At 44.8% G+C, this 26,359-nt stretch overlaps 1 protein-coding gene across 5 annotated transcripts in view; it reads right to left on the bottom strand.

The window, feature by feature from the left end:
- SORBS1 (sorbin and SH3 domain containing 1) overlaps window positions 1-26,359 on the bottom strand; it is a 313,279-nt gene that overhangs the window by 196,350 nt on the left and 90,570 nt on the right. The window contains exon 1 of one of the 5 annotated variants that reach the window (XM_045024363.1): window positions 15,726-15,865. The exons of 2 other annotated variants lie outside the window; for them this stretch is intronic. The gene's annotated coding sequence lies outside the window, so the exon portion shown is untranslated. Of the gene's footprint in view, window positions 1-6,162; window positions 6,207-15,725; window positions 15,866-26,359 lie in introns of those variants that run through there. 2 more of the 5 variants (XM_045024366.1, XM_045024365.1) reach the window with 2 other exon arrangements.

Here is a 26,359-nt window from a genome sequence, read left to right on the forward strand (position 1 = left end):
GAAGAAACTGAGGCAGGAGGCATTGCAGTGACGTCCAAAAGTCTCATGGCAATTCATTGGCAGAGCTGTGAGTTGAACCCAACTCTCAGTCATTTACTCTAACCACTAGACCATGCCGCCACCTTTGATAAGACGACGAATTCTGTATACACCTCTACCGCGATATAACGCTGTCCTTGGGAGCCAAAAAATCTTACCACGTTATAGGTGAAACCGTGTTATATTGAACTTGCTTTGATCCCCCGGAGCACGCAGCCCCACCCTTCCTGGAATTCATGTTATATCGGGTCGCGTTATATCAGGGTAGAGGTGTAGCTAGTGAACTCTCTAGGGGCTCTGTTTTCCTGTGGACCTAACGCAGCTTTGGGTTTCATGTCTACAGTCTGGATCCTAGGAGCTGATTACCATGCTGAGAGAGTAATGGTTAGATGTCCTTCAACTAAGGCACTCTCTGAACATGCCTAGAGAAGCGTGTATACACACCATGATAAAGGGACTGGGTATAGTCACCACTCCACTAAATCGTTAGCTTGAACCTAGTCCAGGAGTAATCAAGAGTCATCCCCAGGTAATGGCTGTTTGGTGTCCCAAATGAAACTACATCTCATGTGAAGCTGGTTCATACGGGTCAGGCTGCTCTGGACATTGCCTTTCCACCAAGAACTCCACAGAGATTCCCCATCTTGGTCTTTGCCAGCGCTAGGAGTGTTTCCCCTGGGAATCTCAAACTACAAGGATCTGTTTTTTTAATAAAGGTTTTATTAGGACAGAAACCAGGGGTTGGGGGGAGTCACATCAGAACTACACAGACTGTGTTTACACATCATTTTTTCTTCTCAAAGTTTCCCACGCTGGCTACCCCTGACTCAGCTCCACTGCGCTGGCCATAGTTGCCGTGCTACTGTTGGCCAACTGCCAGCATTTTAACTAGCGTGTCACCTACCCTGAGCAGAACAGGTCTAGATGATGTGGTGGTTAAAATGCTGGTGGCCAGCAATGCCCTTCTCTACACTAGTGCTCCCAGTAGTGCTAGTGTCTAAGCTAGTGTCAGCTCCGAGTGTCTAAGTCACTTGAAAATGGGGCTTTGGCTCCTAAGTGACTTTGCCACTTATGAAAGTTTAAACCAAAGTCTAGTACAGACTCAGTCAAACTTAATCTTGACAGGTACAGGCTTAGGGAAATATACTGCTCTCTCATCATCCAACTCGCTTTCCCTAATTGACAAGCTCAGACTCCACCTGTCAGTCTTTCAGATCCCATCCTTGAAGGAGCTCCACTGACCTCTTCTTATCAGAGAGATTCCCCCTTTGTACTTTGAACAACTATACTCAGAAGGGTTAAGTCCAGTGTGCTGTCCAAATCCCATAATGCCTAATTATTCTAGCTAAGATAATTCCCCCTGGAAGTTTCACTCGGCAAAATTTTTCCTGGCTTCCTGTCCTAGAAACTGTAATGTATTGTTTGTTTTGCATTGTTAGGGCCAGAGCCAAAGCCCATTGAAGTCAACAGGAGACTGTCCATTGATAACAGTGAGCTGTAGATCAGGCCCTAAAACAGCAGGTGCCTAATTCTCATTGACCATCAAAAAGTGCAGCCTATATAAATGTAGGACCCCCAGAATCAGAATTGTTTTAATCTAACCTCCCCCTCCCCAATTCCGCTCCAAAACTGTCAATGAACAAGCCAAAATGCTGTCCTAGTTCCAACTGACACATTCTCAGACTAGAACTGCCAAATTTGATTTACAACTTTCCGCATACAAAAAGGTGGCGTTTGACTCTCAATGACAATGTTACGTATTGTGGACCTGAAATGTTTATGGCATGAAACTCTTGGCTTATCAGTGTTTTAAAAAAATTGGAATGTGCTGCCAGCTTCAGGTTTTATTTTATTTTTATGACTCACTACATTTCCTGCCTTCTTCCCACCAGTACAGAGACTCAGCAGTGCTCAACAGCATCTACATTTTCCTACAGAGATTTTGCAAAATGTGAATGGCAAATTAACACACACTGTGGGGCTGTCTACATTATAACTCTTAGTCAGTGACAGACTTGGCTTTATCCCCACCCAACACTGCTGATTCACTGTTAGTAACCATGGCAAATAACCATGGATCACAACCTCAGCTGGCAAATGGTTGTCATTCTATAACCAGGTCATAACACTTAGACAGGAACTCCTGATCATGTTTTATTTATGGAGTTTGCCAGCCCTCCTCCTTCCCACCTCAATTTGTAATTGGCTTTCCCAGAGTTCTTTGTTCCGTGAATTGTCCTGCAGATGCTTTATTCTCTGCAGAGGCAGAATGAAATAGATTTCCCCCCCCATATGTACTGATTCACATGCAGTTAACTAGCATCAGTGTGGACACACAAACATAGCTGCCAAATGGTTGTGGTTTGTAAGATAAGAAGTTGTTTGGATACAGCTCGACCACATTTGTTGTAACTACAACAGATGAGGAAGCCAACTCCAGATTCCAAGCACTGCAGTATTTATAGCAAAGCCAAGGTTAGTGCTGAACATTTGGCAGAAGCAATATGAATAAAAAGCCAGAGAGGATGGCTCAATGATCTGAACATTAAGTTTGGAACACCAAACTCCCTGAAATCAGAGCATGAAAGTCCAGCAAAATTGATTCAGCCCTTCATCACCTCAAGACATACATAATAACCTGTGTGGAACACAGTGTGTGTCTTCAAATGAGACTCTGGAAACCCAGCATCCTTGTCTGTTAAGACATTAAAGATCTAGACTGTTCTCAGTGGTACCCGAAGACAGAACAAGGAGTAATGGTCTCAAGTTGCAGTGTGGGAGGTTTAGGTTGGATATTAGGAAAAACATTTTCACTCAGAGTGGTGAAACACTGGAATGGGTTACCTAGGGAGGTGGTGGAATCTCCTTCCTTAGAGGTTTTTAAGGTCAGGCTTGACAAAACCCTGACTGGAATGATTTAGTTGGGAATTGGTCCTGCTTTGAGCAGGGGGTTGGACTAGATGACCTCCTGAGATCCCTTCCAACTATGATATTCTATGATTCTATGATCCCATGGCCCTTTCAGAAGAGCAGGGGTTTGCCCTTACATGAAATTTGCCCTCCCCTGATTGCCCTTGCAGCATGCTAACCACTGCCTTCAGTCCCAAGAAGTGGCTGCACTTCAGTGGTACTCTGTAGTTTGGGACCCGAAGAATGACATTAACTTTAAAATATTGTTGATTAAATGTAATGTCTTTAATATGAGATACTTTCAGACAGTCTGCATGGCAAGTCAGAGTTTGCACAGGAGTTCTCTCTGCTGGAGTAATTTAGAACTCTACACATTTATTGGAAAAGTGCTGAATTACTCAATTCCAACCTGTTTTACTGCTCCCAAGTTATCAAACCACTGTGGTCTTTTCTTACTGTATTGCTGTCCACAGTCAATGTTATTATCTGTATTTAATGTGCTCTAGTGGATCCTGTTTATTCCAGTGTTAATAGAGATGGAATATGCCACAAAGAGAAGGAAATATAGATTAAGTCCAGGAAAGATTTATGTATCTTTATTGATCCTAGCTCTGCCTATGATTTGAACAAAGTAGAAATGAAATAAGACATTTCCTCAAGCTACATTTCAGATCAATGTTACTTTTGTGCCACAATTGTTGACCCACTGAAATAGCAGAAGATATGCATGTTCTGTGCTTCAAGACAACCCAACCCTACTGGCCTCCCTCACCTCCCGCCCTGCCCTGACACACACAAAGAATGGCTATGCTGTGTCACCTGTCTACAACCTGATCTCGCAAGCTTGTACCCAAGCAAACAGCCCTTCCATGCATAATCCCATTAACATTAATGGGACTGCTTGGGTGAGTAAGGACTACTCCTCTGAGAAAAGAATCAGCCCACCTGTTAGCCGGTTTGTTTATGAGGAGACCATAACTATATTAATCTACACCTAATATAGTGGCCTCTTTATTTATCAAACAACTGTCTCTGATCAAACAACAAGAAAGCCTTAAAATATATTTTTATTTACTTCTGCCAACACTTGAATGCAAATTGAGAAACATTACCCCAAGGTACATTGCAGAGTATTAATTTAAGCTTTAGTCTGTCAACAGTAAGAGGAAAAAGGAAGTTAATTTCTGTAACAAAATGCTCCATTATCAATCTGCAAAATGCATGTGGCAGTTAGAGAGTTATATCCTTGTGAACTTTAACAAGGATCCATTACAAAATGCTGTGGGCAATTGGTAGATTGTTATAATGTTATGACAGAATGTAATTAGATCACAAGACTATTAGTGAGAGCCAAAGTATGGTTAACACAAGACAGGACATCACTCAGAATGATGCAGTCTAGCATTTCAGCAATAAACATGGCATGTTGGGTTCTATATTAATCTTCGATACTTGCGTATGATTAATAAAAGTAAATCACTCCATTTGGTACAGTTCCTCAGAGGGATATAAAATATCTTATGAATTCTTCACTGAACAGCTAATAAATTAGTCCAAGTGAATGACGTGAGCAGGCACTTACATAGCACTGTATATCGTCAAAGGGCAGTACAAAAATTCATTAATCCTCACCACAGCTGTATGAGGTAGGCAGGCATTATTTGTTCCATTTTACAGATCAGGAAACAGAGACACACAAGATGGGACGTCCAGAGTTGTAACCAACTGGTCCCACTGAAGTCAGAAGTAAAACTCCCAGGGCCTGATTCTCATTTGAACTGAGGCTTTTTAATTCCAGTCTGGCAGTGTAAAGGGCCCAATCTTAAGGCTCCTTTAGTGGCCTGAGTGAAATAAGAATTAGACCTCCACTGATTTCAGTGGGAGCAGAGTTTGGTCAATGCTGTGTGCTGTAGAAAATCCCACCCAGAGTGATTAAGTGTATGGGCAGTGGGTATCGTAGGCAGGGGGAGGCTGTGCCCTGCCCACATTCCACCCCCAGGTCCCTCCTGCAATTCTCCGTGCTCTGCCCTGGCCTGGCCAAGCCCAGGTTGGCTGGGGCTGGGGCTGGCTGGCCTGCCTCTCGGAGGGACTCAGGGAAACTGGCACTGGGGCCGCACTACCCGCCCAGCCCTCGGACTGCGCCACCCAGCCCCCCTGCGCTCTGGGGCTGGCTGCCCAGCACACTAGGGCTGGGGGGTGGCCACCTGGCCATCTGGTGCTGGGGGCTGTGGCAGGGGCACTCTGGGCTCCTGCAAGGGAGGGGCATAAAAGGGGAGGGGAGAGGTGTTGCCATGGGCACAAGGGGAGGGGCTGGGGGGCTAGACTCCCCCAATGGCCGGGTTAAGTGACTTACCCAAGGTCACATGACAGGCTAGGCAGAGCTAGCATTAGAATTCAGGAGTCCCTGCCTGACATTAACAAGCTCTCAACCACAGTACCTCCCCTAAGTGTTTAGAAGTTACTTGCTAGTATCAGGGCTCTGCCAACTGCATGTGAATTTGTAAATTATTTCACAGGATTGTTTACATATAAATGTCAAGATACATTAAGCCATGAGACAGTAAGGGCTTAGAAACTTCTGCTGACTTTTCAGACTAACATGGTCAGTAATAAGTGCTGTATACACTAAGTTGCTGTAAACAGATAAATGGATACAACTGCAAGCCAATTGGGGCCAACATACAAAGTCAATTATATTACCCCACTTATTGCACCAACTAGTGAGTAAAGAGACAGCAGTGAAGCATGGGGAAAAGACAAGTGAGGTCAGGGAAGCCATGGGGGAATAGTGAGAAGGTTGAAGGAGCCCCATGAAATTACAGATAGAGATATGCCCATCTTTATGGCTTTCCTTGACTTGAGTGTTGGGGGAGGTTGGCTTCTCTGTGTTTAGAATTGGTTTCAACTGTGATCATATACCACCAGAAAGCTGACTGCAAGAGCAATGCTCAATCAGGGAATAGAAACATACAATATCAGGGTTGGAAGGGACCTCAGGAGGTTATCTAGTCCAACCCCCTGTTCAAAGCAGGACCAATCCCCAACTAAATCCCCAAATGGCCCTGTAACTGGGTCCTTTCCTGGGCCGTCCCCCTGCTGGGTCTGTGCTCCCTCAAGAAAGCACTGTGAGGCTTTTTTTTTTTTCCACTGCAGCACCCGTGGCTTTTATTTACAAACAGTTCCCACCACCAGCAATACTATGTACAAACTTACAAGGCTTTTTGTCTCCTCTTTACAGGGGGTCTCCCTTCAGCCTGGAGACTACCCCTTCCCTGGCCATTGCCCCCTTTGCACTGGCTGCCAGCCAGCCTTTATAGCTCTTCTCTGAGCAGGCCTGCAGGTGCAGCCAGTTCCTGAAGCCAGGCACCAGCCTTTTCCCCAGCCCCAATCTATTACCCCTGATTGAGGCTGGCTGAGCAGGGGCTAATCAGGTGCTTTTGCACCAGCACCCTGCTACACACCTCCCCCCTTAAGCTGGTGCCAGGCCTGGCCTCCCTCGGCCTCGCCTTCCACGGCCAGGAACTTTATTCTGAGGCTGGGCACCCTGTCCAGCCGAGGGGTCCCCTGAAACAACTCCATGGGGCTTTTGCACTCCCCACCCACAAAAGGCACATTGGGTAGGGGGTGAGGCACCCCACAGGTCCACGCTTACCCAGAGGTCCTCACACCACTCACACGGCTGGGCCGGCTGCGCCAGAGGCTCCTCTTTCCTTTCCAGTAGGGGTGATGGCTCAGAGCTCACTGCCCCGAGTCGGCCCCCGTCTCTGGTCTAGGCCCTCCGTCCCTTTGCCGCTGGGCCTCCCCCTGCTGAATGCCTTCTACCTCCCCGAGGGCTCCCTCCCCCAGGTGGTCCTGCCCCGGGAGCTCCCTGGGCTCCTTAGTCATTCCCTCTTGTTTACTTTCCTGGCTCTGTTGTCCAGGCTGTTCTACTTCTCCCCCCGGAGGTTGTGGGGCCTTCTCTTGCTCCCGATCCGCCTCCCCCAGGGCCTTGCTCTCCCCTTCCAGGGTTCTTTTTCCCCTCATTCTTGGTTGCTTCACCCCGGCCGCCTTTCCCCTCAGGGGAAGCGCCAGTCCTGCCCTAGGACCACGGGGTAAGCTAGCCCTTCAATTACCCCCACCTGCTTCCAGGTAAACCGCCCGTCTACTTCAAGAGGTACCTGGGCCACGGGACAACATTTCCTATCCCCATGGATGCAGTCCACCCACATCCGTCCCCCAGGGATAAGCCAGTGCGGCTTCACCACGCGCCGCTGTACAAAGGAGCGGGCGGAGGCCGTGTCCACCAGACCCCTATGGGACCTTTTGCCTACCCGCACCGGGATGGTGGCTAACCCACGCCTCCTTTCCCACGCCCCAGTTCTAGTCCGTCCGCAAAAGTCCGCCGCTCCACACTCCATCACCGGGCAGTCCCGACTTTTGTGTCCCAGCTGACCACACCGCCAACACACAAACTGCCCCGGACGGCTAGGGGTCCCCTTGGGCTCCTCCCGTCGCCTGTCCGGCGGCTTCACCCCGCTGTGCTCACGGGGTTTCCTGCCCCTCTCTGGGTCTCGCAGGACTCGATGCTCCCTCACTGGGAAGTCAATCTCTGCACATTCCTCAGTCCGTTGCACGGCCGCTTCCAGAGTGGCCGGCTGGTGCCGCCGTACCCAAACCCGCACACTGTCAGGGAGGCCCTGTAGAAACTGTTCTAGGATCACTTGGTCCATTATCTGGCCCACCGTGTGGGCGTCGGGCCTCAACCACCAGGTTGCCCAGTCCGTTAGCTTTTGCGCAAAGGCCCGGGGCCGCACACGCCCTGTCCATCGGGCTGCCCGAAGCTTCTGGCAGTATTTCTCAGCTGACAACCCGAGGCGATCTAAGATTGCTGCCTTCACCGCGTCGTAATCCCTGGCTTGGGTCTCTGTCAGGGCCATATACGCGGCCTGCGCCTCCCCGGTGAGATAAGGGCCGAGCCGTAGGGCCCAGGTGGGACGATCCCAACCGGCTCCCAGGCCCACCCACTCAAAGGTGCCCAAAAAGGCGTCAGGGTCATCGGCGGGGGCCATCTTACAAAGGCTGAGGCCTGGAGTCCGGGCACCATCCCCCACCACAGCAGGACTCACCAACTTCTGCAGGAGCTGTTGCTGTACCGTTGACTGCTCCTTGATAAAGTCCTGGAGGGCTTTCTGCTGCTCGGTCTGCCAGATGAGGAGAGCCTGCCGCTCCACCTGGTGGGACTCCTGGAAAGACTGTAACATCTTCTGCATTTCTGTTTGCTGCTCAGCAAGCCATTGCAGGGTGCTCTCCATGCCCAGGCTGCCACACTGCATCTATGGCACAGATCCCAGACAAGCCCCCACGTGTAACCGGGTCCTTTCCTGGGCCACCCCCCTGCTGGGTCTGTGCTCCCTCAAGAAAGCACTGTGAGGCTTTTTTTTTTTCACTGCAGCACCCGTGGCTTTTATTTACAAACAGTTCTCACCACCAGTGATACTATGTACAAACTTACAAGGCTTTTTGTCTCCTCTTTACAAGGGGTCTCCCTTCAGCCTGGAGACTACCCCTTCCCTGGCTATTCCCCCCTTTGTACTGGCTGCCAGCCAGCCTTTATAGCTCTTCTCTGAGCAGGCCTGCAGGTGCAGCCAGTTCCTGAGGCCAGGCACCAGCCTTTTCCCCAGCCCCAATCTATTACCCCTGATTGAGGCTGGCTGAGCAGGGGCTAATTAGGTGCTTTTGCACCAGCACCCTGCTACAGGCCCCCTCAAGGATTGAATTTACAGCCCTGGGTTTAAGCAGGCCAATGTGCAAACCACTGAGCTATCCCTCCCCCACAGAAGAACTGGGGGAAATGAACCCACTGCCTCAGACATGTAACATATGCGCTCTGCCACTGATCTACAGCCCCAGACCAGTCTAGGTTGGCTTCTATCTGTCTAATCAGCATGGCAGATCTGAGCATGTTATAATCACCATGTACAGACATCACTTACTTTGATTAGCTTCCACCCTCATGGTGTTTAGGAGTGGCTTGTCTGTGAATACATTTAGTAGCTGCCAAAGCAACTTGTAGAAGAGAACTGAGTGGCTATTGAAGAAAGTCACCCGAGTTTGTCTGAAACTCTATCATTTAAATAAATAAACCCGCACCAGTGGTTACACTTTAACCATGTATGGAAGTTTTTCAAGACTTGAGTCATTAAATTCTACTGAGAATAAAAACTTGGCAAATAGGAAAGAAAAGCATTTTAAACTGCTCTCTAGAAAACCACCCCCCTTGTTCCCCTCAGAGTTATAGATGAACTGCCATGGGTATGCAGGAGGCGATTCTGGTTCTTTAGACAACTCCATAAACTTAAATCATATCCAACATGTACAAAAGCAGTGAGAATACAAATTATCACACTAAAAAAATGTGGGAAACTTTTTGATCTTATTAAAAAGCCTTTTAAAGTGGTAGCCTTGTACGTTATCTACAGATGAACTTCCTGCAAAATGTTCCACCCCTGCCAAAACCCATGGTATTTTTGGAGAGTTTCTTGTTTACAATCCCTCAGCCTCAGTGTGTGATCTTTTCCCATTTATAGGAGTAGCTGATCACATGAAAAGTGCTAGTAGATTTTAAAGTCACACTCCTCTCTTAAAGCACATACCGTGTTGGGGAGAACATTTATGGCAGGTTTCCTCTTCCCTATGAAAAGCAGACATTTTAGAATAAACAACACTTTGAGGAAAGATCAAGGATGTATTAAATATTGTGTGGGAACTTCAACAAGGACATGACATCACCTGCTGTCTCCAGTGCAAGCACGTGGGACTAAACAGGGTCAATTTCCTGTTCTTGATTATACTAGTAAAGTATTTAAACAAGCTGTCTTAGACAAAACAAAATGTCAATGGAATTATGTATTTTTTAATTCATCTATACACAGATTTACTAATGAAATTATTGTCCTAGAGCTCATGCAAAAAACGACCTTGCTGGTGAGGATTGGATTGAAAACCCTTTAATATATCCCCAAATCTTGTTGGGAGTGAGAAGCATTGCAAATGAACATGATTAAAGATGGTGTTTCCTTTCTAATGATAATTCTCTAAGGCTGTCAAGTATCAGAGGGGTAGTCGTGTTAGTTTGGATCTGTAAAAAGCAACAAAGAGTCCTGTGACACCTTATAGACTAACAGATGTATTGGAGCATGAGCTTTCGTGGGTAAATACCCACTTTGTCAGACACATTCTATAAGGTGCCACAGGACTCTGTCTCTAAGGCTGGGGATTTTCAAAGTAGTCTAGGGGCAGTATGATCTACTAGATGGGCCACTGGGCTAGGATGCAAGAGACCTGGTTCTGCCACTCTGGGGGTGGAAGCTCCCTGTGAATGGGGGGGAAAGGGATAGCAGGGGGAGTGAGGGGAGCGACTACGACAGGTTGGAGGAGGACAGCCAGCTCCTGGCTGGGAAGGGGCAGCCCGGTAGTTCCCACGGTCATTCCTATGGTAGTTCCTGGACAGCTGATGGCCTGTTCCCTGTGCTCCCCCATCTCCTCCTTGGCAGCTGGCATCCTGTGCACTAATGCCTCCCTTCCCCCATTCAGGTGCCAGTACCCTGTCCCATTCTCCACGCCACCTCAGCAGCTAGAGCACATGCTCCTCCTCCCCTATGGTGGGTGTCTCCATCAGGACCCAGGTAGCTTAAAGGCAGAACCAGGCTGGGTTGGGGACCCCTACCTGCTCCCTGGTGGCCAGCCCAATCTTGTGCACTGGGGTGGCCACTCCAGCCCCTCTCTGGATCCCGTTCTTGTCTCTCACACACACACCCCACATGTGCGGGGGGAACATATCTGGGTCCTAATTGCACCACAGAAATCATTGGAGGGATGGAAACCTAGATCTTCCCCCACAATGTTTTCATTGCAGGGTGCTAGAACCCCTCACCCCCTGGTTCCACTGCCACTGACCTGCTGGTTGACCTGGGCAAGTCACTTCCCAGCTCTGTGACTCAGTTTCCCCATCTGTAGAATAGGGATAATGATACTGATCTCCTTAGTAAAGTGCATGGAGATTTGCTGATGAAACACGCTAGATAAGAGCTAGGGGTTGATTATTACTGAAATTTCAATGGGAGTTGAGCACCTAACTCTTTGACGCCACTTTGAAAATCTCAGACTAAATCTATTCTGATCCAACCATACAAGCACTTTTCAAGCATCTTTGAGACCCAAACCACAAACCCTGTAGCCCCAGGAACGTCAGCTATCAGCACTGTGGCCAGATACCACTCTTATTTACTCCAGTGTCAATCCAGAATAACTCTGCTGGTTTAAAATGGAATTACTCCTGATTTTAGTTACACCAGTGTAAACCCAAACTATGGCCCTGATCCTGCATCCTTATCTGTGTAGGTCCTTGCACCTGCTGGAAGCCCCATTGACTTCAACAGGGGGAGCCTGCACTCAGGGGCGGCTCTAGGCATTTTGCCACCCCAAGCACGGCAGGCAGGCTGCCTTCGGCGGCTTGCCTGTGGAGGGTCCGCTGGTCCCACGACTTCGGCGAACCTCCTGCAGACACAAAGACTTACATGACTAAGGATTCCCAAGTCCGCCCTGGTTTCAAATATCAGCATTAGTTATTTTAGTTCTTGCATCTTTTCCCCTACCCTTCTGCAGCACTCAACTTGAGATAGCATTAGAGAAGAAGGAGAGAGAAACACATCAACAAGTTTCAGTTAAACTTCATGAGAAAACAACACCTTCTTGTGCAGCTTGTATATTTTGTCCAGAAGAAGATATCTAATTAAAGACAGGTAACGTTCTGCTCTTTATGGCATGGAGAATACCAGCTTTCTATACACATTAAACAGCCAGTGACACATCCTGGATAACATCCCATTTTCAAACACTTATACATATAATATTCTATTTTACTGTGCCTCCTTTTCTTACCACGTAGGACACCACTGATTTGCCACTACTGCTTTATTTTTCTTCCTCCTACATCAATCTTTTTTCTGCCACCACAGTTGATTGTCATGGAAATGATTATTACATCACATAAAAAAGATCAGGACACTAAATGAGACCTAGCATTCAAAGAATTTTTAACAAAGACAACAAAGGTGACCTCAGCATTGTGGTGAGCACAGGTTTGGATCCTAAGGCAGCAGCCTGGGAAGATTTTGATTTGTCAAAGAACTAGGCTTCAGAGGCCTATTTAAGCTTCATGACAGCCTACTAAGTCCTTCTAGAGTTATGACAGATTCCTAGGAGCCTGAATGCATAATTCTTGGAAGTCAGATCCCAACCAAGTCAGGGGCTGGATGGGATTTCTTGTATAGTAGGACATCCCGGAATTCTGGGCTCTGGGGAGTCTTTAAAAAATCCAGATGGAACCGGCTGATTTTAGTGGGGTCTACAAATAAGTTTTTGGTAAGTTAAAACTTATTCATGTGCTAAATATTACTCCAGCCTGCTTAGTAGGGTACATATATCTGTACTTATTTCCATTGCTGTTTACCTTTAAAAATATATATATCTACGCTCCCATTTTTATTAATGCTTGGTAACAGAGACAAGCAGGAAAACATACCATGTATCCTAAATAGGCTTTTCAGCAGGACTTCAAGTAGTCAATCAATAGTTCAAACACACAAAAGGATGTAAAAACCCTGAAGGAACCGATTTTTATTATTTATTATTATTATTATTTATCTCACAGCAGCCCCTAGAGGCCCCAGTCAAGTTTGGGGCTCCATTGTGCTAGCGCTGTATAAACACATAGTAAGAGACAGTCCTGGCCCTGAGCCATTTACAGTCTACCCAGACCAGGCAGACAGAGGAAGGGTTAGTACCCCTGTTTTACTGATGGGGAACCGAGGCACAGAGAGATTACATGACTTGCCTGAGGTCAGACAGGAAGTCTGTGGCAAAGCTGGGAAATAAACCCAGAGTTCCAGTCCAGTGCCTTAGCCACATGGCTATCCTTCCTCCTTGTCACAGGGTGGGCTGGCCCTTTAAGGGAGCTGGGCTCAGCCCCATTTGTGCCTAATTATCTGCCTCCCAGGTGATGTGTTTGGGCATGACATGACAGCAGCCTCTAGTTGATGCCATCTATAAGAGGGAGCATGTGTAGTCAGTCATTGAGGAGGAGGGATCCTCCAAGGATCTCCTGCAGAAGAGCCAAGTGGGTGGCAGGACGTGCTGGGAAGTCTGGGGAGAAGGTCTAGAAAACAGCCAGAAATGGCTGCGGCAAGACAAAAGAAAGAGCTGTGGGAGGTTTTGCCACAGAGCCCCAGGGCTGGAGTGGGACTTGCAGAGGTCCCCTGCTCAGAGAGAGCTGGGAACTGAAGTCCTGAGAGTTGAACAAGAAGGAAGCCCTGAAGAAGGGATCAAATGGACTTGCCAAGCTTTGATACAGGGTAACAGGGGAGTCCTGGAGGAGGGCTAACAAGGACACACTGAGTGAGGGTGAAAAGACTTTTTGTTTTCTTGGACTTTCTGTTTACACTAGGGAGGGAGGCCTGTGGCCAAATCATATAGCAGTTCTAGAATCCACCCTTTTGAGAAGAAACTGGGGCACAGAGCACTAGGTACTAAATAATATTGTCACATTGCCTAACTTGTATCAATCTCTGTGGTTAGAAAAACAGTTCAGTGTCTCCTCAGGCACACCCACCAAATAAAGCCCTCCGAGGGGTCTCCTCTTCATTTAGAACCAGTTAGCTCATGAGATATTTTCAATGATAAATAACAGAAAATACGCCTTTACTGATTTAAGAATGGAAATAAATTAAGTGTGTATATTAAAGATACCTAATGGAAACATTCAGAGCAAAGGCGGTCATGATATACATAGGGCGAGATCTTTAGCGGTAACCCAGATCATGTGAATGAAAAAAGGCACTTTTAGACACTTTTGCAGCTACTTGGTCCTTGAGCCAGTGTAACTTAAGCCTTGTCTTCACTAGAAAAACAAGCATGCTCTTAACTCACAGTAAAATCATAGTAAAATCCCAGTGAAGATGAAGTAGTTTATAGCTTCCACATGAGTTAGCACATTACATTAAAGCCTATAGGCAGTACCTGGGGTTTAACCTGACCTGCTAACTTGCATGAAAATGACAAACTGCCTCCTGTTACTTTGAGTTAGCTAACCAAGTTAAGAACACACTTATTTTTTCCTAATGAAGACAAAGACTTAGAGCAGCCTCAGGGCTGCTCTATGTAATACATGGGGCCTATAATCCCAAGGAGCTATTCCAGCAGCTGAGAATTCCTGGACTGCAAAGTCAGCATGGTCATGTCTCTTGTAGACTAGAAGCTGGGGAGGGCTGACTTAGAGCTGGACATGTGAGCTCTATGCCATCCAAAGATGGGGAAAATCTTACTTCAGCAGGTCCACCGGGCTGCCAGCTGCTTTCTGTTGCCAGAGCAGCGCAAGGCAGGCAGAACAGGGCTGAGGATCCAGCCCAGAGTTCTAATTTCAGAGTCAATGAAAGTATTAAACACAAACCACATACATAATTTTAAACCTGGAGTCAAAAATCTGCTCAGTCATACTGGTGTAAATCACTGAATCTGGAATCACTGAATTACTCAGGATGTAACCAAGAGCAGAATCTAGCCTTAATACTCTTTAAATAACTTAACCCTGCTATGAGTGATGGACGTGAATCACGATATTGGGTCTAGCCATCGATGATTCAGGGTATAGCTGTGAAGTTCAGAACCAGATGTGAAGTTCAAGAATGTTTGGATCCCTGATTTGGTTTCAGCTCCTATTTTCTATCAACTTGGGACAGTAACTTTAGCAAAGCATTTGAAAAACAAATCACTCTTAAATGGCTACAATTTGAGCTCCTCTTGCTTCCCCATGTTGTACAATATTCCTCAAAGGCAAATGCTGTTATCTAGCTTGTAAATAGTAAGGTTTCCCTTCTATTGCTAATAATTAACTTGCATTTGCAGTTACATACAGAGTGGCTCTGTTGTACTTTTGATTTGTGGAGGTTCATTTATGTACATTTAACAGAGCTGCCTTTTTGAGAATGGCACCAGCCAGGAATGTAGTTCTAACAAAGTATTTCAGCAGACCATTTAAAAAAACCCAACCTGCTACAAGAAACCTCCAGCAAAATGTAACCACAGATTTTTTTTTTGGGGCTGCTTCCCAGTATTCTAGGGGGAATTCTGCTATTTGCTGAGTTTAGCAAATGCGATCTAACGCTGAAGGAAAACCAGCAAAAAGGAACACCACTTTCACCATTTTTTCGGTTCTGTTTAGCATCAGAAGATACTTAAAGGAATGGGAAATTTTCTGGTTGATATAAAGTTGAATTAAAATCCAAAAAGCAGCGGCTCTCAGCACATAGAAGACGGACTGATTAGACAAGTGATCAACACATACAGGATAAAAATCACTCAGCACAGTCAGAAACAATCTAAGAGAAGGTAGAGCGTAACCTTTAAAGTCTACTCCCTTTGGAAACAAGGTCAATAATGTTTAATATATCACATTTAGTGTTTACAATGTAAAGAAAATCAACATGTTCCACTATATTTCCCGCACAGTAACAACACTGCATTTATATAGATCCTTTCAGACCAGGATCTCAAAGCATTTTACAAAGAAGGATCATGATTATAAATCATGCAGAAAAGATGTTTACAGTTAACAGGGAACACATAATGCAGTAGTTCAAACAAAATGTACCTCCAAAATCAACAGAGACTCCAAAATTATTTATGCTGGAAAACCTAAAAAAGGACTGCAAAGATTTTAGATTTTCAGTTTAAATACTCACTTTGTGAGGCTAAAGGCACATCAGACTGAAATCCAGGGAAATCAAAAAAAGCTTGTACCAAAGAACTTAACCGTCAAGAACATAATGAAGCCCTTTCTTTGAACTGTCCAGCTATAGGTATTTACTCATTTCACACAGGCAAAAAGCATGACACATTAGCAAAGCCTTTTATGTGTGGGTGCCAGAGGGGGAAGCCCTTCCCCGATGGTTTTAGTTCAGCCCACTCATTAAAATACAAAGTGAAAACAGCTGCTGTAAGAAGGAAGAGGATGTCCAGACTTTTTCTCCTTAAATTCCTTGGGTATAAAATGGTTTCATTGTGGAATTCCAGTAGGCAGAAAAATCCAGTGGTTTTAAGGCTTTGCTTTATAGTCTCAATCACCCTCTGTACTCGGTTGTAGACACTGTATCTAAGTTATCTCAGAAATGAGTTAAGTGTAACATCCTGAACTGGATTGGAAACAAATTTCAATTTTCAAAATAACAAAGTATTAGGGAAAGTATGAACCTAAAACATCTCCCCATCCCAAATTATTTTCTCCAAATGTGTTAGAAGTGCGTGTGCTTTTTCAAACTACATCCACATGAAATATAACACTTGACCTGTCTATAGGGTCTGCCAGCCAGAGAGCACCAAGCACACTACAAAAGTCAGTTAATACATACAAATCCATAAAATTGATAAGTGCTTTTCATCCACAGACCTTACTGCACTTTAGCTTCACAATACCCCTAAGGAGAAGCTGTCGGTATCAGTATGCCCATTTAATAAATGGAGAAAAACTCCTAAGGTTACCAGCAAAAATGTCAAAAGATGTTCAGAGTGGCAACATGGGTGAAGTAGTATCTTTTATTGGACCAAATTCTGTTAGTGAGAGAGACAAACTTTCGCACTACACAGAGGACAGGACTCAAGTATCAGAGGGGTGGCCGTGTTAGTCTGGATCTGTAAAAGCAGCGAAGAGTCCTGTGGCACCTTATAGACTAACAGTCGTTTTGGAGCATGAGCTTTCGTGGGTGAATACCCACTTCGTCGGATGCATGACAAGACCTGATGCTCAAAAGGAGAGCTCTGCAACACTGTGGCAACCCACTTTACATCCATGGGATCCAAACCCGACATCCAAAATTAGCAGCCACTTTCAGAAATTTAGCTTTAAGTGACTATAGGTATGTCTACACTGCAACCCAAAGTATGACTGCAGCACAGGTAGACACACCCGTGTTAGCACAGCTAACAATAGCAGTGAAGATGTAGCAGCTTGGGGCTTCAGCACAGTCTAGGAATGTGATTTGTCTCCAGGGTTCCTGGCATGCTCGGACAGCCCACGCTGATGCCACAGCTACACAACTATTATTAGCTGCGCTAGCGCAGGTATGTCTACCCAAGTTACAATCACACTTCCAGGTGCTGTGTAGACATACCCTCTGTCAGGCAAAGGGCCAGGCCAGACATGAGAATATAACCCAGTGGCCCAGTCCTGCAAACACTTATGCCCATGAGTAACTGCAAATGAATAAAGTTACTCATGTGTACGTGTGCTTGCAGGATCAGATCGGAGGAGTCCTGCTCTAACTACTAGACCACATTCCCTCTCTGCCTGTTATTCTATATGTTAACACATTTTAGCAGTGAAATCTGTACTTGTAACAAAATTATTTTAAATACATACATGCCTTTTTTATATTATCAAATGGTCTAGGAGCTGGTCTAAACTGGTGTGGGGGGGTCAATGTAAGATACGCAACTTCAGCTACGAGAATAGCGTAGCTGAAGTCGACGTATCTTATTTTGACTTACCTCCCGTACTCACAGCACGGGATTGATGGCCGCGGCTCCCCCGTCGACTCCGCTTCCACCTCTTGCCCTGGTGGAGTTCCGGAGTCGATGGGGAGCGCGGTGGGGATCGATCAATCACTACCCGCCGATCCAGCGGGTAGTGTGGACATACCCTAAGGTAGCTAGACAATGGCTTGTTAATGGCTGTTCCCCTAGCAGCAATTAGCTAATAAGTGTGTAAAAAGATTTTTTTTTAAATAAAAGACATTGAAAAAAATCCATGTAAAGAGACCAAGCATTCAATATATTACAAAATCCAAAGGCAAGGCTGCCGACTAGCTCTGTTGGTTCAACAGCTGGTATTCATTATTAGTTAGAAATAAGATACATTTATGCAAAACGAGGCAATCTACTGGATTTATTCATCATGGTTGTGAGAAAATCAACCACCAATTCCCCCACTGATTCTGAACTGACTGGTTTCATAGCTGTACTTTTGTGTGTGTTTAATGTTTCCAGCAGGTCTGAAAAAGTATGCAAAATATTTCAGTGCAGGACCTTTGTATGGAAGTAATAGGAAATAAATGTCTCCCTTAAGGACTCTAGCTAGTACAGAACAAGGAGTCGGCTTTGATTCATAGATTCCTGGACCAGGAGGGGCAACTGTGATCATCTAATCTGACCTCTTGCACAGCACAAGCCACAGAGCTGCCCCCGCAATAATTCCTAGAGCAGAGCAGCAGTCAAAAAAGCTAACAGAATGTTGGGAATCATTAGGAAAGGGATAGATAACAAGACAGAAAATATCATATTGCCTCTATATAAATCCATGGTACACCCGTATCTTGAATACTGTGTGAAGATGCAGTCACCTCATCTAACAAAAGATATATCGGAATTGGAAAAGGTTCAGAAAAGGGCAACAAAAATGATTAGCAGTCTGGAACGGCTACCACATGAGGAGAGATTAATAAGATTGGGACTTTTCAGCTTGGAAAGGAGATGACTAAGGGGGGATATGATAGAGGTCTATAAAATCATGACTGGTATGGAGAAAGTAAATAAGGAAGTATTATTTACTCCTTCTCATAACACAAGAACTAGGGGTCACCAAATGAAATTAATGGGCAGTAGGTTGAAAACAAACAAAAGGAAGTATTTTTTCACACAACACATAGTTAATCTGTGGAATTTCTTGCCAGAGGATGTTGTGAAGGCCAAGACTATAACAGGGTTCAAAAAAGAACTAGATAAGTTCATGGAGGATAGGTCCATCAATGGCTATAAGCCAAGATGGGCAGGGATGGTGTCCCTAGCCTCTGTTTGCCAGAAGCTGGGAATGGGTGACAGGGGATGGATTACTGGATGCTTACCTGTTCTCTTCATTCCCTCTGGGGCACCTGGCATTGGCCACTGTCAGAAGACAGGATACTGGGCTGGATGGACCTTTGGTCTGACCCAGTATGGCCTTCTTATGTCAATCTGGATTTAAAAATTATCAGCGACAGAGACTCCATCACAACCTTGGTAAATTGTTCCAATGGTAATTACCCTTATTGTTAAACATGTGTACCTTATTTCCAGGCTAAATTTGATGACAGTAGGGATTTTATGGGTGGGAATATTTTTGAAAAATATTCAAATATTTTTGAAAAAGGATGCTGATTAATTATTTTTCAGTTATTTCTATTTCCAAAGAAAAGGCCCATCCACACTAGAATGGAAGGATCCAAGCTAGAGATCTATACTGTTCTCCTTGTTAGTTTTTTTTCACATTAAAAAAAAAGGAATTCTGATACCTATTCACTTCTTTAAGCTGCAAAAGAGCCTGACAAAGAGGAACCTGGAGTTCATAAATCCTAAATGGGCTGGGACCACCCTGATATGTCTCCACAGCAGCTGGGAGATGTAATTCCCAGCTCAGGTAGACATACATGTGCTAGCTCTGCTCCACTACAAATATCAGCGCAGCCACGGGTGTGCCTCAGGCTAGCCATCCAAGTACAGTCCTGCCCAGCCCCCTACGTACCTACTCAGGTGACTAGATCTCATGCCCTACAAGCAACAGTTGTGATCCCTAAAAGCAGGTGAGTGGCAGCCCCATTGGTTTAAAACAGGTGGTGTTGCTGGCTGGACATTTTCTGCAAAGGGCTTTATGCTTAGGTCTGAAATATCCCTTTGGGAAACTCTGGGCACTTCAGAGCCGTCCGTATTAGCAATGCTCCACTTCCTAGCCTGAAACCACAGAATCCCATTCCCCTCCCGAATCATGGGAGCAGGGAGACCGTAGGACCCTGAGGTTCTTCCTCCACTGTCTTTCCATCCATCCATCCTCTGCCTCCTTTCTCCTTCCCCCATCCCAAATACCCACAGTGAGAAAAAATGCAGAATGAACAACATCTTTGAACACTTTTTTTTCTGGGCTTTCTCTGCCTTCTCATCTTCTAACTCAGGGTTGTGACTCTTTTTTTTAATGCCAGGATACACTGTAAATCTTGAAGAGGAATCGCTAGGGACTCAGGGGAAACGCCATAATTTTTCTCCTCAGCTGCAGCCAATCTTTTAAAATTAAAGCTCTTATGGTTTGCAAGTCAGAAGGCATTAAAGAAATGACTGATAGGGAAGTTTCTAGGAAGTCACATACATCAAGTGCGGTGGTAATGTAGATAGCCAAACAACTGCCAAGGGGCACTCAGATATTCCATTTATTACACCAGCGAGAGTTCAACAAACTCATGTGACTCACTGCAAGAGGCTTTCTATTGTAAGCAGCGATTCCACCTTGTGCAGCAACCTTGTCGAGATCTCCTAAGCTAAAGCAAAAAGGGAACAGGTCAGTAATTGAGGACCCCTAGATGATGGAGGACTCACCAGATTCAGTTAGTGACAACTTCCTTTGAAGCAGGCCTGAACCAGTGCTCCTGCAGAGAGCCTCTGAACACTGTGTGGGGTATATGTTGGATGTAAAATACACCCCTCCCCCCAGTCATTACCAGGGCAGCTGAAGGCCTGGTCACACAGATTTTAGCATGGATTGAGGACACTCTTAAACCAAGTTTATTTCAGCAGCTGATGCCAGTGCAGCGTCTCACAAATAGGTTCATTTCGTGCTCTGAGGTGCTCCTGGGACAGATCAAGAGCAATAGTTATATGCAGTCAAGTCGTTGGGATTCTGGTGTGCCACCTGCACCACTCAGTTTGCCCACCCTCTGAGGCATGCTTGTGCTTCCTGAGAATAGTCAGTCCACTCTGGCCAAAGCTGAGGTTACAGTATAGCCACACTCCATCTCCCAGTAGATAAGGCAGCATGGCATTGAGAGCCTGGTCCAAAGCCCACTGAACGCCAGGAAAAGGCTCCCAGTGACGTCCGTGGGCATTGGGTTGGGCCCTAAAAGGAGTTTGTACTATTGCAGTTTGTTGAGCGCTGTTTGCCACTGAAGCTAACCCATTCCACTCACCATTAAATAAATCTGCATTTGTGTTTACATGGCCTGGACACTGGCCCCCTAGAGCTGTGGAGGGTGGTATTATTATAAACTCCATGATCTGAACTCTCATGCACTAGATGACTATAGGCTAGTAAAGTCTGAGGAATTGTAAGATGCCACAATCCTGACTGAAGAACAGAGAGAAAAGAATCCAAGACCCAATTCAGCACAAAGCAATCCCAAGGATTAGTCATTTAACAAAACGCAGTCAGAAACTTGTGCTGGGACACTGCTGTGTGCCCTAGCAGTATATGGTTGGGGTTACCTTTTTGAGTGTAAAGTCCTCAGGTTCCTGTGCACTGGCAGAGTGCTATACACATCCATGGTGCCATACAAATGACTAGAGCTGCTTGAAGTTTTTGACCAAACAAAACTTTCCTAACAAAAAAGGGGACCTGAAAACACATTTTTATGTGGGAAAACAGCATTTGGTGATTATTTATTTATTTTTATTTTTCAAAGGGTAATTTTGGAATGAAGCCAAATCAGTTTTTATTTTGTTTCACTTCAAATTAATTGTTTTTGAAAACCGATAAGCTTCAGTTTTGGAATTTTGGTTGGTTTCTTCCTTCATAGGTCTAGAAGACTGCAATGCCTTTTCAGGTTACCACCACTTAACTAATATTCACAAGCACAAATAATAGCCCCGAAGAGGCAAACCAATCACAACCCTGCTTTTTAAGCTCAGCATCTCCAATCTAGTCCTGTGTTTACCTTTTCACCATGAAATATACCAGTATTCCTTTGGATGTCCATCTAACAGAATCCTGCAGCAGTGTTACATTTTCACAGCACCCTTCTAAACCAAAGAAGCCCTTCTGCAATAGAGACAAAGGCAAACCACACCTCTTACAAATAAATTCAACAAGATCCCTACAGAGCAGACAAGCCCTCAAATTTTTAGGTTTTATCAAGAGATCCATAAACGGCATGGAACTTTATGGGCCAGATCCCCAGCTGGTATAGATCAATCACTGAAGTAAATGGAGCTTTGTGGATTGACACCAACCCCTAAATCTACATCAGAGGGCTGAAGGCCTGACACAGCTCTACCAAGAATCAAACCTGTGGTTGTATAGACTCTAGATATTCTAAATCCAGTGCTCAGGCCATTACATCATCCCTTCCAGTCAACCCCCTTTGAAAGAACACTGTGTTGAGAGAAGTTTCTCCTACCAATCAAGTGAAACTTTCTGCTACTAATGATGCCTTTATTCTCATCTCCAAAGTGCACTCCACCTAGTTTGAAAAACAAAAACAAAAACAACGTAGCGGATCAATACATTCAATACATTTTCCATCTGTGGATGATTTCTTTCAACTCCCATGGAAGCCATCCCAGCACTGCAGCTCCTCACAGAATTATTATGGAAATAACAGAGTGAGTTTCACTATAATAGTTTGATCACAGTAATGCCTTTTTTGCACCTCACACTTTGAGGTGCAAAAAAGGCATTATAGAAAGAGAGAGTTCAATCCAGATGGCAATTATGGTCTGAAGCGTAGAAAGGCTCCCCACAAGATCAAAGGGCAGAAAAGACAATTGGATATAGTGCATGGTTTTATTAGGGCTGTCAAGCAATTAAAAATATTAATCACACGATTAATCATCTGGTAAACAATAATATAATACATTTAAATATTTTTGATGTTTTCTACATTTTCAAATATATTGATTTCAATTACAGGAAAGAATACAAAGTGTACAGTGCTCATTTTATTTTTGATTACAAGTATTTGTACTGTAAAAAAAAACAAAATAGTATTTTTCAATTCACCTTATACAAGTATTGTAGTGCAATCTCTTTATCATCAAAGTTGAACTTACAAATGTAGAATTATGTAAAAAAAAACCCTGCATACAAAAATAAAAACATAACATTTTAGTGCCTGCAAGTCCACTCAGTCCTACTTCTTGTTCAGCCAATCGCTCAGACAAACAAGTTTGTTTACATTTTCAGGAGATAATGCTGCCCACTTCTTGTTTACAATGTCACCTGAAAGTGAGACCAGGTGTTCGCATGGCACTGTTGTAGCCGGCGTTGCAATATATTTATGTGCCAGATGTGCTAAAGATTCTTAAGTCCCTTCATGCTTTAACCACCATTCCAGGGGACATGCGTCCATGCTGATGACGAGTTCTGCTCGATAACAATCCAAAGCAGTGCCGACCGACACATGTTCATTTTCATTATCTGAGTCAGATAGCACCAGCAGAAGGTTGATTTTCTTTTTGGTGGTTTGGGTTCTGTAGTTTCCACATCGGAGTGTTGCTCTTTTAAGACTTCTGAAAGCATAGTCTACACCTTGTCCCCGTCAGATTTTGGAAGGCACTTCAGATTCTTAAACCTTGGTTCGAGTGCTATAGCTATCTTTAGAAATCTCACATTGGTACCTTCTTTGCATTTTGTCAAATCTGCAGTGAAAGTGTTCTTAAAATGAACACGTGCTGGGTCATCATCTGAGACTGCTATACCATGAAATATATGTCAGAATGTGGGTAAAACAGAGCAGGGGACATACAATTCTCCCCCAAAGAGTTCAGTCACATATTTAATTAACATTTTTTTTTAAATGAGCATCATCAGCATGGAAGCAGGTCCTCTGGAATGATGGCTGAAGCATGAAGGGGCATACGAATGTTTAGTATATCTGTCACGTAAATATCTTGCAAATGCCTGTTCTTATTTACAATGTCACCAGAAACTGAGAAGCAGGCAGCATGATCTCCTGTAAATGTAAACAAACTTGTTTGTCTTAGCGATTGGCTGAACAAGAAGTAGGACCGCGTAGACTTGTAGGCTCTGAAGTTTTACATTGTTTTGTTTTTGAGTGCAGTTATGTAACAAAAAAAAAATCTATATATGTAAGTTGCACTTTTACGGCAAAGAGAATGCTTTATAGTATTTGTTTGAGGTGAATTGAAAAATACTATTTCTTTTGTTTATCATTTTTACAATGCAAATATTTATAATAAAAAATAATATACACTTTGATTTCAATTACAACACTGAATACAATATATATGAAAATGTAGAAAAACATCCAAAATATTTAATAAATTTCAATTGGCATTCTATTGTTTAATAGTGCAATTAAAATGGTGATTAATCGCGATTAATATTTTTGAGTTAATAACGTGAGTTAACTGTGATTAATCGACAGCTCTAGATTTTATCCCAACTCCTTCTCTTTAATACATACTTATGGCATCTAAAGACTGATCTGCAGGCTAGACCTATGAATAATCCAATCTCTAGGCACAATATGAGAGTTAGAGTCAGATCCAAAGCTCATGGAGGTCAATGAAGAGTCCTGTCACTGATTTCAGTGGGCTTTGGATCAGGTTGCAAAGTACAAAGGGCAAGGAAGTTAGGAAGCCAGATATTTGGCAGTCTCCTTTTAGCAGTCAAAGAGCTCATCTACACAGCACACTTAACAGTGCCTGCATTGATGCACAAAACAGTGCATCATGGGTAGCTATCCCAAAGTGCAACTTGCCACAGTGTGTTTTGGGAAGTTTGTGCAATGCCTCATGGGACCAAAACATTGTTGCAGGGGAGAATGAGAACATTGCGTAGGCATCCCATGATGCACTGTGCTCAATGGCAAACAACTCTGTGGTTTTCACACCTTAAAACCGCTGCACGTACGCCATAACCCCAGAAGCATGGAGCTTGCTAGTTGTGCACTCTTGCTTTGAGCATCTCAAACACCTCACACCTTCTTCTGCAGTATTTCCAGAGCGAAGTAGGGTCTGCCATGCAGAACATAGTAATGTCCTGCAAGCAGCCCTGCTGCAAGCCATTGAAAAAAAACAATTCACAGTTGCTGCTGGCAGTCACAGAGCAGCAGCACTCTGTTGAGTGCCGTTTCTGGTCCTGTGAAACAAGCACTGACTGGTGGGACCACATCGTTTTGCAGGTATGGGATGATGAGCAGTGTTTGAAGAACTTTCAAATGCAGAGGGCCATCTTCCAGGAACTTTGTGCAGAGCTTTCCCCTGCCCTGCAGTTCAGCAACACAAAAATGAGAGCTGCTCTGACAGTGGAGAAGTGAGTGGCGATCGCTATTTGGAAGCTTGCAATGTCAGACAGTTACTGGTCAGTGGGGAATCAACTGTGGGAGCTGCTGTGCTCCAAGTGTGCAGGGCCATTAAACGACTTCTACTACGAAGGGTAGTGAGTCTGGGAAATGTGCAGGACATAGTGGATGGTCTTGCCATGGTGGGGTTTCCTAATTGTGGTGGGGTGATGGATGGCACGCATATCCCCATCTTAGTACTAGATCATCTTGCCAAAGAGTACATAAACCAAAAGGGATAATTTTCAATGGTGTTGCAAGTGCCGGTGGATCACAGGGAGCATTTCACTGACATCAACATAGGATGGTCAGGAAAGGTCCATGACACACGCATCTTTAGGAACATGTTAAAAAAGCTGCAATCTGGGACTTTCTTTCCAGACCATAAAATGAACACTGACGACGTTGAGATGGCTATTGTTATCCTGGGAGACCCAGCGTACCCCTTGCTCATGAAGCCATACACCGGCCATCTGGACAGCAGTAAGGAACAGTTCAACTATAGGCTCAGCAAGTGCAGAATGGTGGTTGGTCATTTGAAAGGGCGCTGGAGACATTTACTAACAAGGTTGGACCCTAGTGAAGAGAGCATCCCCATGGTTATAGCTGCCTGCTGTGTGCTCCATAATATCTGTGAAAAAAGGGGGGAAATTTTCTGCAGGGGTGGGCAGTTGAGACAGATTGCATGGCAGCCATTTTTGTGCAGCTGGACACCAGGGCAATAAGAAGAGCATAGCAAGGGGCATGCATATCCACAAGGCTTTGAAAAGCTGTTTCAATAATGAGTCAGTAATGTGAGCTGCTTGTCTGTGTCATACTTTATAGAATATCAGGGCTGGAAGGGACCTCAGGAGGTCATCTAGTCCAACCCCCTGCTCAAAGCAGGACCAATCCCCAGACAGATTTTTGCCCCAGACCCCTATAATAGCCCCCTCAAGGATTGAGCTCGCAACCCTGGGTTTAGCAGGCCAATGCTCAAACCACTGAGCTATCCCTCCCCCTTTCCCAAATCTTCACCTGCCTTGTATCACTGTCCCTGTAAAGCCAATCCCACACCCAAGACCACTGCTTCTACTCAATAAAGAACATTTATTTCTCAAATCCATTTACTTTATTTAACATATATAAGTAAAGAGGGAAAACAGAAAAAATGGTAACCTTGGGGAAAAGGGGTTGTAAAGTTGGAACGGGAGAAACATTTTCAGCTGCATAATAATAATACCGCATTCCAGACCATCAAAGGTCTGTGAATGGGCACCTTCTGTTCCTTGTACCTTCCCCCT

The sequence above is a fragment of the Mauremys mutica genome, chromosome 7, assembly GCF_020497125.1.
Source record: "Mauremys mutica isolate MM-2020 ecotype Southern chromosome 7, ASM2049712v1, whole genome shotgun sequence".
NCBI lineage: Eukaryota > Metazoa > Chordata > Testudines > Geoemydidae > Mauremys > Mauremys mutica.